This window comes from Bubalus bubalis, chromosome 10 (assembly GCF_019923935.1).
Source record: "Bubalus bubalis isolate 160015118507 breed Murrah chromosome 10, NDDB_SH_1, whole genome shotgun sequence".
NCBI lineage: Eukaryota > Metazoa > Chordata > Mammalia > Artiodactyla > Bovidae > Bubalus > Bubalus bubalis.
Window position 1 is genome coordinate 75,576,703 of NC_059166.1, and position 12,092 is coordinate 75,588,794.

Sequence of the window (12,092 nt, forward strand, 5' to 3'; positions counted from 1 at the left end):
CACACTTGGTATGTTTGCCACGTACAGCTCCATCTGGTTCACCTCCATAGAGAGGCTATCTCTCCATCTAATTTAGCTCGTCCTTGAGTTCTAATTATTCGCTAACAACCTATTTTCCCCTTCAGAACCCTCATCAAAACTGTAAGTTAAAGGGTTTGATTATCCACGGGTTCTATAATCCCCTTTGGTTTTAGCATCTTGTCTTTCCTGTGTACCGCATTACCCTCTACTAGCTTCTAGTTGCTCAGTACATAGCCATTAGATGAATGACCATCAAAAGACTTTCAACTAATTGCTCTTGGCTTTACCCTTTATTCAGAACTTGAGTCAGAAAGAGACAAATACCATATGATACCACTTCTATGTGGAATCTAAAATATGACACAGATGAACTTATCTGTGAAGCAAAAACAGACTCACCACCTTGGAGAACAGGCTTGTGGTTGTCAAGTGGGAGAGGGGAGGAGTGGATTGGGAGTTTGGGTTTAGCAGATCAAACTATTAAAAAAAAGTTGCTGCTCTTAGCTGTTTAATTGGATCTTATGACCATCACCAAAATGCTCAGAAAGTTCCATGTTTTCTTAAGAATGGTTATGCAGTCAGCTTGCAGTAAATATTGGTGATTATTTACATCCAAAAAGCAGCTATTCATCTTTAGTGTCATGATTTATGTTAGTTCCCTTAATTACTTTTTATTGATACCAATGACGTTAAGATGATGTTTAGGGGTTAATTTAGGTTTAGTTTTGAGGATGTATGTAGGATTGGTAATGAGGGGATTTGGTGAGAGCATGATTACAGAGGTATTTGGATTGTCTCTGGCTTGCGGGTATCTGCATCTGCTTCCCTTTTCATCTTTGTTAATGAAGAGCTTCTGGGACCTTCCTTACACTGATGTTTCCAACAAACTATATTGATATTTATTGTGCGCTTTTTTCAGCTGTGTGTTTCTTAGCTTTGAAAGATTAGAAAGTAATTCAATTTAAACATTGGCTTCCAGCCACATCTCAGTTACTCATACAGTCATTAAAAGTTCACTCAGTCCAGCTTCACCATGAACCATGCAGCTCTTGCTAAAGCAATAAGGGACATAACTAAAGACAAGAGCTTTGTCACATATCAGATACGCAGTGGTGTGTTTGCTCACCTTAAAGAAACATGTGTAAATTCTAAATCTCTTCCATTGTCTTGAATCTCTGAATTAAGTTCTTTATGTTGATTAAAATATATGTTAAAATTAAATTTACTTAGATTTCATTCAAATTTCAAGGAAAAACCCAGGTAGAACCTTCATTTGTTTATTAGGAGTAATTAGGAATATTATGTACTATTAATCTTTTTCAGGTCTAAATTATTTTTGGAATAGATTGGTCTTGTCTAGTTCTGGAGTAATGAGTAGGAAATGCTAAATATATTTGCAGAAGTGGTTTGGGTGAAGTCATTTATATTATGCTTTGATAAAACTTGCACGTATGGGTACTGGATTAGTTATATATAATTATGATAATCGAATAGTTCTTACTAAGTGATGAGTTGGATTCGAATTAACATTCAGAGAAGTAATGATACATAAAAGTTTTGGTTATGCATTACTCTGAATTGGAGTAGGAAATGCATTGGCTCAGTGGCTGACTGATTTAAGATTATGACTTAAATACTATCCCTTGGAGGGCAATAAAACCAGTTGCCTATTTTTTAACTTTCCACGAATTGCCTTCATTCATTTATACACTCATTTTTCCTTCTTTTCAAGCTAGCAATTACTGCTCTTGTTACGGTGTAATGTGCACAGCACTGTGGAATTTTAACCAGGTTGGAATTCAAGCTTGACTTTTCCTTAGTTCTCCTAAGGACCCTTTCTGTGCAGAGCTCTTTCTGAATTAAGGCCAGGGGAGAGCTTCGTGTTCTTGGCAAGGGTAGACCTGACTCAGGACTGTCACTGGCTGCTGCATCATCTTACCTTAAATCTGAACTAGGGGTCACTGAAGACAAAGCATCAGGAGGAAACATGGTCTCTCCAATAGGGAAGTTCTCAGTATTCATTTTGATTGTGCCTTTGCCTCTATACTGCTCCACAAAACAAAGACAGTATTGTTTTCTCAGAAAAGTTGTGAGAAATAATGAGGTGTTCCTTTAAGTGAATTTGATTAACTGCATGTGATACAACGTGAAAAATGCAAAGCTGTAGCCACTAATGTTGCTGAGTTTGTATTCAGTGAGAAGGAGGAGTGAAAATAAATTCTGATAACCATTAATGGATTTGTTACTTAGGAAGTATTCTGGGTTCTCTATTGAGAAGAATCCCAGTGATACGGGATTCTTCCCTCGTGGCTCAGCAGGTAAAGGATCTGCCTGTAGTGTGGGAGACCTGGGTTCGATCTCTGGGTTGGGAAGATCCCCTGGAGAAGGGAACAGCTACCCACTCCAGTATTCTGACCTGGAGAATTCCATGGAATGTATACTCCATGGGGTCTAAAAGAGTCGGGAACAGCTAAGTGACTTTTACTTTCACTTTCCAGCGATATGTGCCCTTTCTGTCTTTATTGCTTTGATGTATCATTGAAGTCACAGTGGTAAGGCATGTAAAGAAGAGGCTGCTTTGGCAGAGTGTTCAAGGATGGGGTTGTTCTAGTTTGCCAAAGCTCCAGGAAAATCTTTATCTCCAGACAATGAGAAGTACCAGTAGTCATTGGATAGTGTGTTTGGGCAATAGCTAGCCTGTGGCTTGGGCAATCTCTAGCAGCCTCAGTTTTGTCATCAATGAAATGAGGATAATCATATCTGTCTTGAGAATGTTAGGAGGACTCTGATAATAATATGGATTAGTTGCCTAGCACATTTCAGTTTCTCAGAAGAAGATATTTTTATTATGTGTTTATGCCTTAGTCAGGGTCCCACCAAAAGCAAGACTTGAGACAAACTTCTGGGGGAAGACCATAACTATACCTTTTTTTTCTTTGGTTTATTACTCAAAAAGGGCCATGATAAAAACAAGCATAATTATTGGAAATAATTTAGGGGGAACCAGAATAACACATTCTGTGTGCTTATCTGTGAACTGGGGTAGTATTGTCTTATTTATAAGACTGTTGTAAAGATTAAATGAATTTTAACATATGTGAAGGCTTAAAACCATGTGTGGTGTACAGGAATGGCTCAGCATTATTATTATTATTATCACTGCTAGTATTATTGTTCTTATTATAGAATAGGGATTTAAACACAAGGCTCTGCAGTGAGAGAGAACTGGGTTTTAAATCCTTAAACCTTCTAAATTTGCAGTCTTAACCTTGGGTATTTACTTAGCCTTTCTGAACTTAGTCTTATCTATAAAATGGAGATGACAGAGGTTCCTCTCGAATAAGACTGAGAATGAAAACCAACAAAATAGAGTTTAGCATAGTTCCTGGCACATTTGAATCCTTTGGTAATGTTAGATTTTATATTAACAGTGACAGCTGTTCATTTATGTGGCATTCATTTGACAAATTTTTATTAAACACTGACTTACTATTTGACTATTTGTCAGGCTTTCTTCTAGACACTGGGGATATAACATGAAATACAGCAGAATTATAGCCTAACAGTAGGCTTGAATTACTTAATATTTTTAATAAAAGCTTTAAAAAAAACTTTAAAATAAAAGCTTTAATAAAACTTCTTAAAAGTTCCTTTTTTCTTAAGGAACAAAAACTAACTTTACCAAATAGAAATCATATGAACTTTTTAAGTGAATAAAGATGTTTTTTATTTTCATGTAATTTACGTGGAAATGGATGTTTCTAAATACTTTAAAATAATTTGTTTGCTTATCAAGTTTGAAGATCTCTACTTCTTATTGGAATTTTATTTACTCTTAATTTACATAACAAAATTAATGAGGCATTATATACATACATTAAAAAGTACTTGAATGAATGTAAAATTTTCTAGAGAGTTAGTACATATTTTCAAAAATTGTTGGCCTCAGGGATATTCAACCCTTACCATGCTTTTTTCTTCAGAGATCATGCAAAATTTATGCTTTTAAAACCATTGTGAATGATGAATCTATCAATAAGTTAAACTAAGTGTGAAATCATTTTGTAAGACCATTTTGCTGTTATGTGATTTATTTATATATACTGGACTTATTTAATTTTCACACAATCACTGAATAAGTTTTAGCTTGATAAAGGAGAATATATTATTTTGACATCCTTAAAACTCATGGCATGAATCTCACTGTTTGAAAGGAGACATTCTCAACTAGAATTTAAAAGTCTAATTTGATAAACTCTCAGTCTCAAACTTTTTAGGTGTAAAGTTGTCTATGTGAATAACATTGATTTAATGAAGTAGCAAGGGGAAATTTGTAAATGCAAAAGTGAAGTAATTTGAAAATCTATTAGCTGAGAGACTTGTGCTCATGCTATCTTTAGAGGACACAAAGAAAAAAATAAAACATGAGAACTTTTTATATAAAGGGGCACAGAGAATGACAGTCAACAATAGAAAGATCTGCACAAAAGAAAATAAAAAGTGAAAACACTTATCCTGAGCTGGATGATGTTAAAATGTCCTGAAAGATCATGAAAATTAATTATCTTCTTTAGTTTGCCTTTACAAATGAGTTGGAAATGTCAGGCGCAGTTCTGGATGAATGAGAAGGCTGAGCACAGCATCATTTGCAGGTGTTTTCTGAACACAGCAGAACTCAGAGGACTCTGACATGCCTAAGAGAGCGCATGATAAACACGGTGCGTTTATCATACTTGTATGCGTCTTCATTGCTGCTGACAGCATAGTCAAGGGCAAAGAAGCCCATGGTGCATTATGCATTGAGAGTCAGTATGATGTAAAAGAACACTGCGGAAGATTCAGAAGACCTGGGTCCTAATTCTTTCTCTGTTCTCCATCCAGACAACTCAGTCAGGGCCTCAGTGTACAGGACCTCAGTTCTGAAATTAGAGGACTAAGGTTAATGAGTTAAATATGTTCTTCTCTAAGGCGTCTGCCACTTGTGCTTTCTGTAGCTCTGTATTCTGCTGTAGGCTTAGAAACTAAACTGTAGCATCCTTCTGGCATCCTCCTTGCTTAGACTTCATGGCCGAGAGAGCTTGCTTTATGTTTACAATGGTAATCACTGGAGGCATAAAAGGCCTGAACACCTTGGAATTAAATAAGCACATGGTTACTTACACTAGAAAGTTCCTCTTCCATTAGGCAGATATTCTTGGTCAAAATAAGATGAGGCAACCCCCCTGTGCTGTTTTATAGTCCTAAGGATGACTGTGTATGTTAGTTAATAAGTGACCAAAAAGAGCATGCTTTCATGTGAAAATTCGTGACTTCTTCAAGAAAAGAGATCTGAAACTGAGTTATAAATAAAAGGGAACATCTCAGTGATTGACATATTCTGGCATTCAATATTATTACCATTCATTATATATGAAACATTAATATTTGCAGATTGGATATTCATACATAGACATCTCTTACTATTTTAGAAGAATGATCAAAAGATAAAACATATACAAAATATGGAAAATGCAACAAAGTGGTCTCCTAATCCTACATTCTCTGTTTAGAAAAGAGAAAACAAGCTCAAGTTGGGATCTGTTATCAATGTGTTTTTTAAAATGCTGTTATGAGTAGATGGCTCTATAGATAATCATGGTTGGCATATTGTATATTAGTCCTCTTTCACATATTCACGCTGAACATTAACATCCTCTGAGAATGTTTTGCAGTAAATTTACTTTAAAAATCTTTATTGACATATAATTCATGTACCATAAAAGTCTGCCATTTAAGGAACACATTACAATGGTTTCTAGTATATTCATTCACTATCATCATGGTCACATTTTCATCACTGCAAGAGAAACCCTTAAACCATTAGCTGTGACTCCCCAGTTCCCCCCAAACCACCCCCCAGATCTTGGAAACCACTAATTACTTAGTCTCTGTAAGTTTGTATGTATTGGATATTCTATATAAATAGAACCACACATGTGTTTTCTTTCACTCAGTGTAATGTTACCAAGTCCATCATGTTGTAGCATGCATCAGTACTCCATTCCTTTTTACTGCCAAATAATACAGTGTTGTAAGGATATACTACATTATGTTTAAACACTCATCAGTTGATGAACACCCACTTTGTTTCCTCTTTGTGGCTATTATGAAGGACATTGTTATGAAGCAGTGTTAAAATGTTATTCTTGTGAAAGTTTTCGTGTAGATATGTGCTTTCATTATTCATTATATATATACCTATGAGTAAAATAGCTGGTCATATAGTGAAAAAGTGAAGTCTCCTAGTGGCGTCCAACTTTTTGCGACCCCATTTACTGTAACCTATCAGGCTACTCTGACCACGGGATTTTCCAGGCAAGAATGCTGGAGTGGGTTGCCATTTCCTTCTCCAGGGAATCTTCTGACCCAGGGATCGAACCCAGGTCTCCTGTATTACAGGCAGACGCTTTACCATCTAAGCCACCATACCTCTGTTTAATAATTTGAAGGATTGCTAACCTTTTTTTCCAATGAAGCTGCACCATTTTATATTCTGTATTTATATTTATATTCTGAAGGAGGCTTTCAGTTTCTCCACATCCTTGTCAACACTTGTCATTGTCCATCTTTTTTATTATAGCCATCTTGGTGGGTGTGAGGTGGTATTTCAATGTGGTTTTAATTTGCATCTTCTAGCAGCTAATGATGTTAGGCATCTTTTCATGTCCTTATTGGCCATTTGCATACCTTCTTTGGAGAAATGTCTTTTAATATCCATTGCCCATTTTCTAAATTGGGCTATCTTTTATTGATTTAGTTGTAATAATTCCTGTATACTTTAGATACAAGTCATTTATCAGATGTGATTGACAAATAGTTTCTCCACTTCTGTGGGTAACCTTGTCATTTTTTGATGGTGTCTTTTGGTGCACAAAAGTTTTAAATTTTGGTGAAGTTTAATTTATATATGGTACAGAGGAGCCTGGTGGGCTGCAATCCATGGGGTCGCTAAGAGTTGGACACGACTGAGTGACTTCACTTTGACTTTTCCCTTTCATGCACTGGAGAAGGAAATGGCAACCCACTCCAGTGTTCTTGCCTGGAGAATCCCAGGGACGGGGGAGCCTGGTGGGCTGCCGTCCATGGGTTCGCACAGAGTCGGACACGACTGGAGCGACCTAGCAGCAGCAGTGGTGGTTTAGTCATTAAGTCGTGTCTGACTCTGTGACCCCATGGACTGTAGCCCGCCAGGCTCCTCTGTCCATGGGATTTCCCAGGCAAGAATACTGGAGTTGGGTTGCCATTTCCTTCTCCAGGGGCTCTTCCAGATCCAGGGATAGAACCTGGGTCCCTTGCATTGCAGGCAAATTCTTTACCAACTGAGCCACCAGGGAATTTACTTTTAATTTTTAATTGAAAGATATTTATTTTTAATTGAAGGATAATTGCTTTGCAATGTTGTGTTCATTTTGTCACTGGTGTGTTTGGTGTCTGTTGCCTGCACCAAGGTCATGAAGCCTTACTCTTATTTTCTTCTAAAAAATTTTATAGTTTTAGCTCTTACCTTTAGATTTATGACCATTTTAAGTTAATCAAGGGCTTCCCTTGTGGCTCAGCTGGTAAAGATTCTTCCTGCAACGCGGGAGACCTGGGTTCGATCTCTGGGTTGAGAACCTCTCCTGGAGAAGGGAAAGGCTACCCACTCCAGTATTCTGGCCTGGAGGATTCCATGGACGGTCCATGGGGTCACAGAGTCGACACAACTGAGTGACTTTCATTAAGTTAATCCGTGTGTGGTATGAGGTATGGATCCAACTTCATTCTTTTGCATCTAGTTGTCCCGGCACCATTTCCTGAAAAGAAATTCAGTTCCCCCATTGAATTACCTTAGGTTCAAAAATTTAACAGTTTGGAAGAGGTTTTGAAAATATCAATTTCTGTATTTTTGACATTTATTTTAGTTTGACAAGAATGAGACTTAAACGGTTTGATGGCTGGCCTTTTAGCTACCTGAAATTCCACATATGGAAGTAAAGCATAGTGAAGCAAAAAAATAAAATGATGTCAAAAGGGGATTATGAGCATGGTTTGTAAATTACAAGAAACTATTTTGCTATATTAAAGTACTATCCGCCTTGATCCATACCTTCAGCTTTTTGGGCTTTGAGATTGTGAGACTGGGGCATCCCCTTGTCCCCAAGAGACCCGACGCTTGCTTCATGGCTTACACATTTGAGAGAGAGTCCTCGGGTGAGGAGGAGTAGTGTGATGACCCTGGGGCCACTCAGGGGCCTCAATTGCAGTCCCTTGCCTGTGTGCTTTGCGCCGTGCCTGGTGCGGGTGGTGTGATCAACTGCGCTGACCAGCGTCAGCCTGCTCACCTGCTGGTTTGTCCGCATGTTGTAATTGTGCAAATAAACGCTCACTCCAAATTAGCCGTGTATTTCTTGAAGTTTAATATTGTGTTTGTGATACTGAAGTATTTGCTTTAATTCTAAATAAAAGTTTATATTTTACTTTTTTATTGCTGGTTTAAGATGATTCAGATTATCCTTGTACTTTGAGGAGTTTCTTATTTGAAAGTCTTTTTGGAACAGTCTTAGTTCTCTTAACTTGGAAAGATAGGTATTAATCTACTGTTCTATTGCTCTCAGAAATCCAAATAAAAGTGATTTTCCCTCTTAAAAAAAAAAATCATACAATTAATATTTGATACTCTGAATAAGGACCTTCAAAAAGTGCAAGAGGCTGAAAGATGTATAAAGATACTGCCATGTCCAGTATCTTCTATTTACCAAATGGGAGAAAGGGATTAACACATTTTAGAAAGATTCTTACCAACAATATTTACAAAGGATTTACTCTTTCTGTCTAGTTGTAGAAAGAGAGGCTATGGCATTATGGGTACTGTTTAGAGTTGACCCATTTTGCAGCTGGCTTTGTTTCTTTCTGGTTTAAAAACAGAAAGCAGAGGCCTGGAGAAATATCTCTTCCATGAGTGAAGTGGCAAATTTAGCTAAGACTGAGATTAGTAATAACAATGTGTGTGCTCAGTTGTATCCAACTCTTTGTGACCCCATGGACCATAGCCTGCCAGGCTCCTCTGTCCATGAAATTTCCAGGCAAGAATACTGAAGTGGGTTGCCATTTCCTCCTCTAGGGGATCTTCCCAACCCAGGGATTGAACCTGCGTCTCTTGCTCCTCCTGCATTGGCAGGTGGATCCTTTACCTCTTCACCTGGGAAGCCCTTGGTAATAATAATGCTGCTGCTGCTGCTGCTAAGTCGCTTCAGTCATGTCCAACTCTGTGCGACCCCATAGACGGCAGCCCACCAGGCTCCCCCGTCCCTGGGATTCTCCAGGCAAGAGTACTGGAGTGGGTTGCCATTTCCTTCTCCAATGCATGAAAGTGAAAAGTGAAAGTGAAGTCGCCCAGTCGTGTCTGACTCTTAGGAATAGTTGCTGATAATTACCGAATGGTTTCTTTATAAAGTTGGTAACATTATTAGGCTCATTTACTAATGATTGAATTGAAGTTTGGAGATGGTATATAGCCTGTCTACAGACACAGAGCCAGTTAGTAGTGGAGGTAGCATAACTCACAGGTGTCTGAGTCTAGCTTGCTATGTTTTACTACCTTCCAAAATAAAAACTAAGATCTTGGCATGTGGTCCCATCACTTCATGGAAAATAGATGAGGAAAATGTGGAAACAGTGATAGATTTTATTTTCTTGGGCTCCAAAATCACTGCAGATGGTGACTGCAGCCATGAAATTAAAAGATGCTTGCTTCTTGGAAGAAAAACTATAACAAACCTAGACAGCATATTAAAAAGCAGAGACATCACTTTATCGACAAAGGTCTGTATAGTCAAAGCTGTAGTTTTTCCAGTAGTCATGTACGGATGTGAGAGTTGGACCATAAGGAAAGCTGAGTGCTAAAGAATTGATGCTTTCGAATTGTGGTACTGAAGAAGATTCTTGAGAGTCTTTTGGACAGCAGGGAGATCAAACCATCAATCCTAAAGGAAATCAGTCCTGAATATTCATTGGAGGGATTGATGCTTAAGCTGAAGCTCCAATACCTGAAACAAAAAGCTGATTGATTGGAAAAGACCCTGATGCTGGGAAAGATTGAGGGCTAGAGAAGAAGGGCAGGACAGAGGATGAGATGGTTGGATAGTATCATCCACTCAATGGACATGAATTTGGGCCAACTCCGGGAGATAGTGAAGGACAGGAAGGCCTGGTGTGCTGCAGTTCATGGGATCACAGAGTTGTACACAATTGAACAATAAGCTAAAAGCTTAAGCAAGATTATGAAGGTTTAGTTTAATGGCTCAATCTCTTAAGCATATTTCTTGTTTTCCTTATTTTGATTATAAACATTTCTTATGCACTTCTTTTGATTTGCAAACATTATGGAAACAGGTTTTGTAATGATTCTAATGCATCTGTTCGTTCTTTTGCATGTGTTGGAACTTCTAGGCATAAGTAAAGATGGTGACAGCTTTATATCTGTTAATACCAAAAGGTCATGAGATACCAGGAAGCACTAGACATGCAAGCTGTTATGGGATATTTGGTTCATCTCAAGCCAATATTATGTTTTTTAATCTGTTAGTCTGATCCTGATGTTGTTTATGCTCAGTTATCTACGAATTTAGGGATGCTTTAATTTGAGAAAAGTCTGAGTAAATGGCTTGAAAAATATGTTAAAGTCACTGTTGTTTCCTAAGTCAACACACTTTATACCATACTCTCTAGGAGCTGCTGATACTCTTTCACTATCCCCAGATGGATGCCCGAAAAGGGCTGCCATAGCACGATACAACAAACTGGTAATTTGTTATTTCACAGTGTTTTCAGGACTGTGCTCCCTCCAAAGCCTCTAAGGGAAGATCTTTCCTGATCTCTTCCAGCCTCTGGCAGACCCAGGTATTCCTTGGCTTGTAGATAAATTACTTTAGTCTGTGCCTCCATCTTCATATGACATTCCTCCTGTGTCTCTATGTCTTAACATTTTCCCCCTATTAAAAAATTTTTTTAACTGAAGTGTAGTTGATTCACACTCATTGGAAAAGACTCTGATGCTGGGAGGGATTGGGCACAAGAGGAGAAGGGGACGACAGAGGATGAGATGGCTGGATGGTATCACTGACTTGATGGACGTGAGTCTGAGTGAACTCCGGGAGTTGGTGATGGACAGGGAGGCCTGGCGTGCTGCGATTCATGGTGTCACAAAGAGTCAAACACGACTGAGCGACTGATCTGATCTGATTGTTTAAGTTTCAGGTGTATAGCATAGCAATTCAGATATATATGTGTGCGTGTGTGTGTTTCAGATTCTTTTTCCATATAGACTATTACAGAGTATTGAGTAGAATTCTCAGTGCTATACAGTAGGTCCTTTTTGGTTATCTGTTTTATACATATTAGCTGCTCAGTCGTGTCTGACTCTTTGTGATCCCATAGACTATAGCCCGCCAGGCTCCTCTGTCCATGGAATTCTCCAGGCAAGAATACTGGAGTGGGTAGCCATTCCCTTCTCCAGGGGATCTTCCTGATCCAGGGATCAAACCCAGGTCTCCTGCATTGCAGGTAGATTCTTTACCATCTGAGCCACCAGGAAAGCCCCATTTTATACATAGAAGTGTGTATATGTTAATCCTAGCCTCCTAATTTATCCCTGTCTTGCCACCTCCCTTTTCCTTCCTTCTTTTTCTAAGGTTACCAGTTGTATTGGATTAAGGGTCTGCCCTAGAGCAGTATGATTTCATCTTAACTTGGTTACATCTACAAATAAGATCACAGTCTAAGGTACTGGGGTTTGAACTTCAACATTTCCTTTGAGGAGGAGGGGTCATCGCTCAAGCCATAACCCCAAATCTGGCACTTATGATACTGCTGGTCTGTGACTGACCGAGGTCAGTCCCTCAGAGAAATGCAGAGGTGGGTAGAATCGTACTACTGAAAATAAACTAGTCTCTTAGCATTTAGAATGACTGCTCTTTTCATCAGCTCCTTCATGAGATGGTTGTATTTTCATGATGATGTGGATTTTCTCATTTTTGAAGGTCCACAGGATGATG

At 38.4% G+C, this 12,092-nt stretch overlaps 1 protein-coding gene across 10 annotated transcripts in view; it reads left to right on the plus strand.

Annotated features, from left to right (window-relative positions):
- PKIB (cAMP-dependent protein kinase inhibitor beta) overlaps positions 1–12,092 on the plus strand; it is a 121,531-nt gene that overhangs the window by 50,644 nt on the left and 58,795 nt on the right. The window contains exon 3 of one of the 10 annotated variants that reach the window (XR_006542466.2): positions 10,861–10,938. The exons of the other annotated variants lie outside the window; for them this stretch is intronic. The gene's annotated coding sequence lies outside the window, so the exon portion shown is untranslated. The remainder of the gene's footprint in view (positions 1–10,860; positions 10,939–12,092) is intronic. 10 annotated transcript variants of the gene reach the window in all.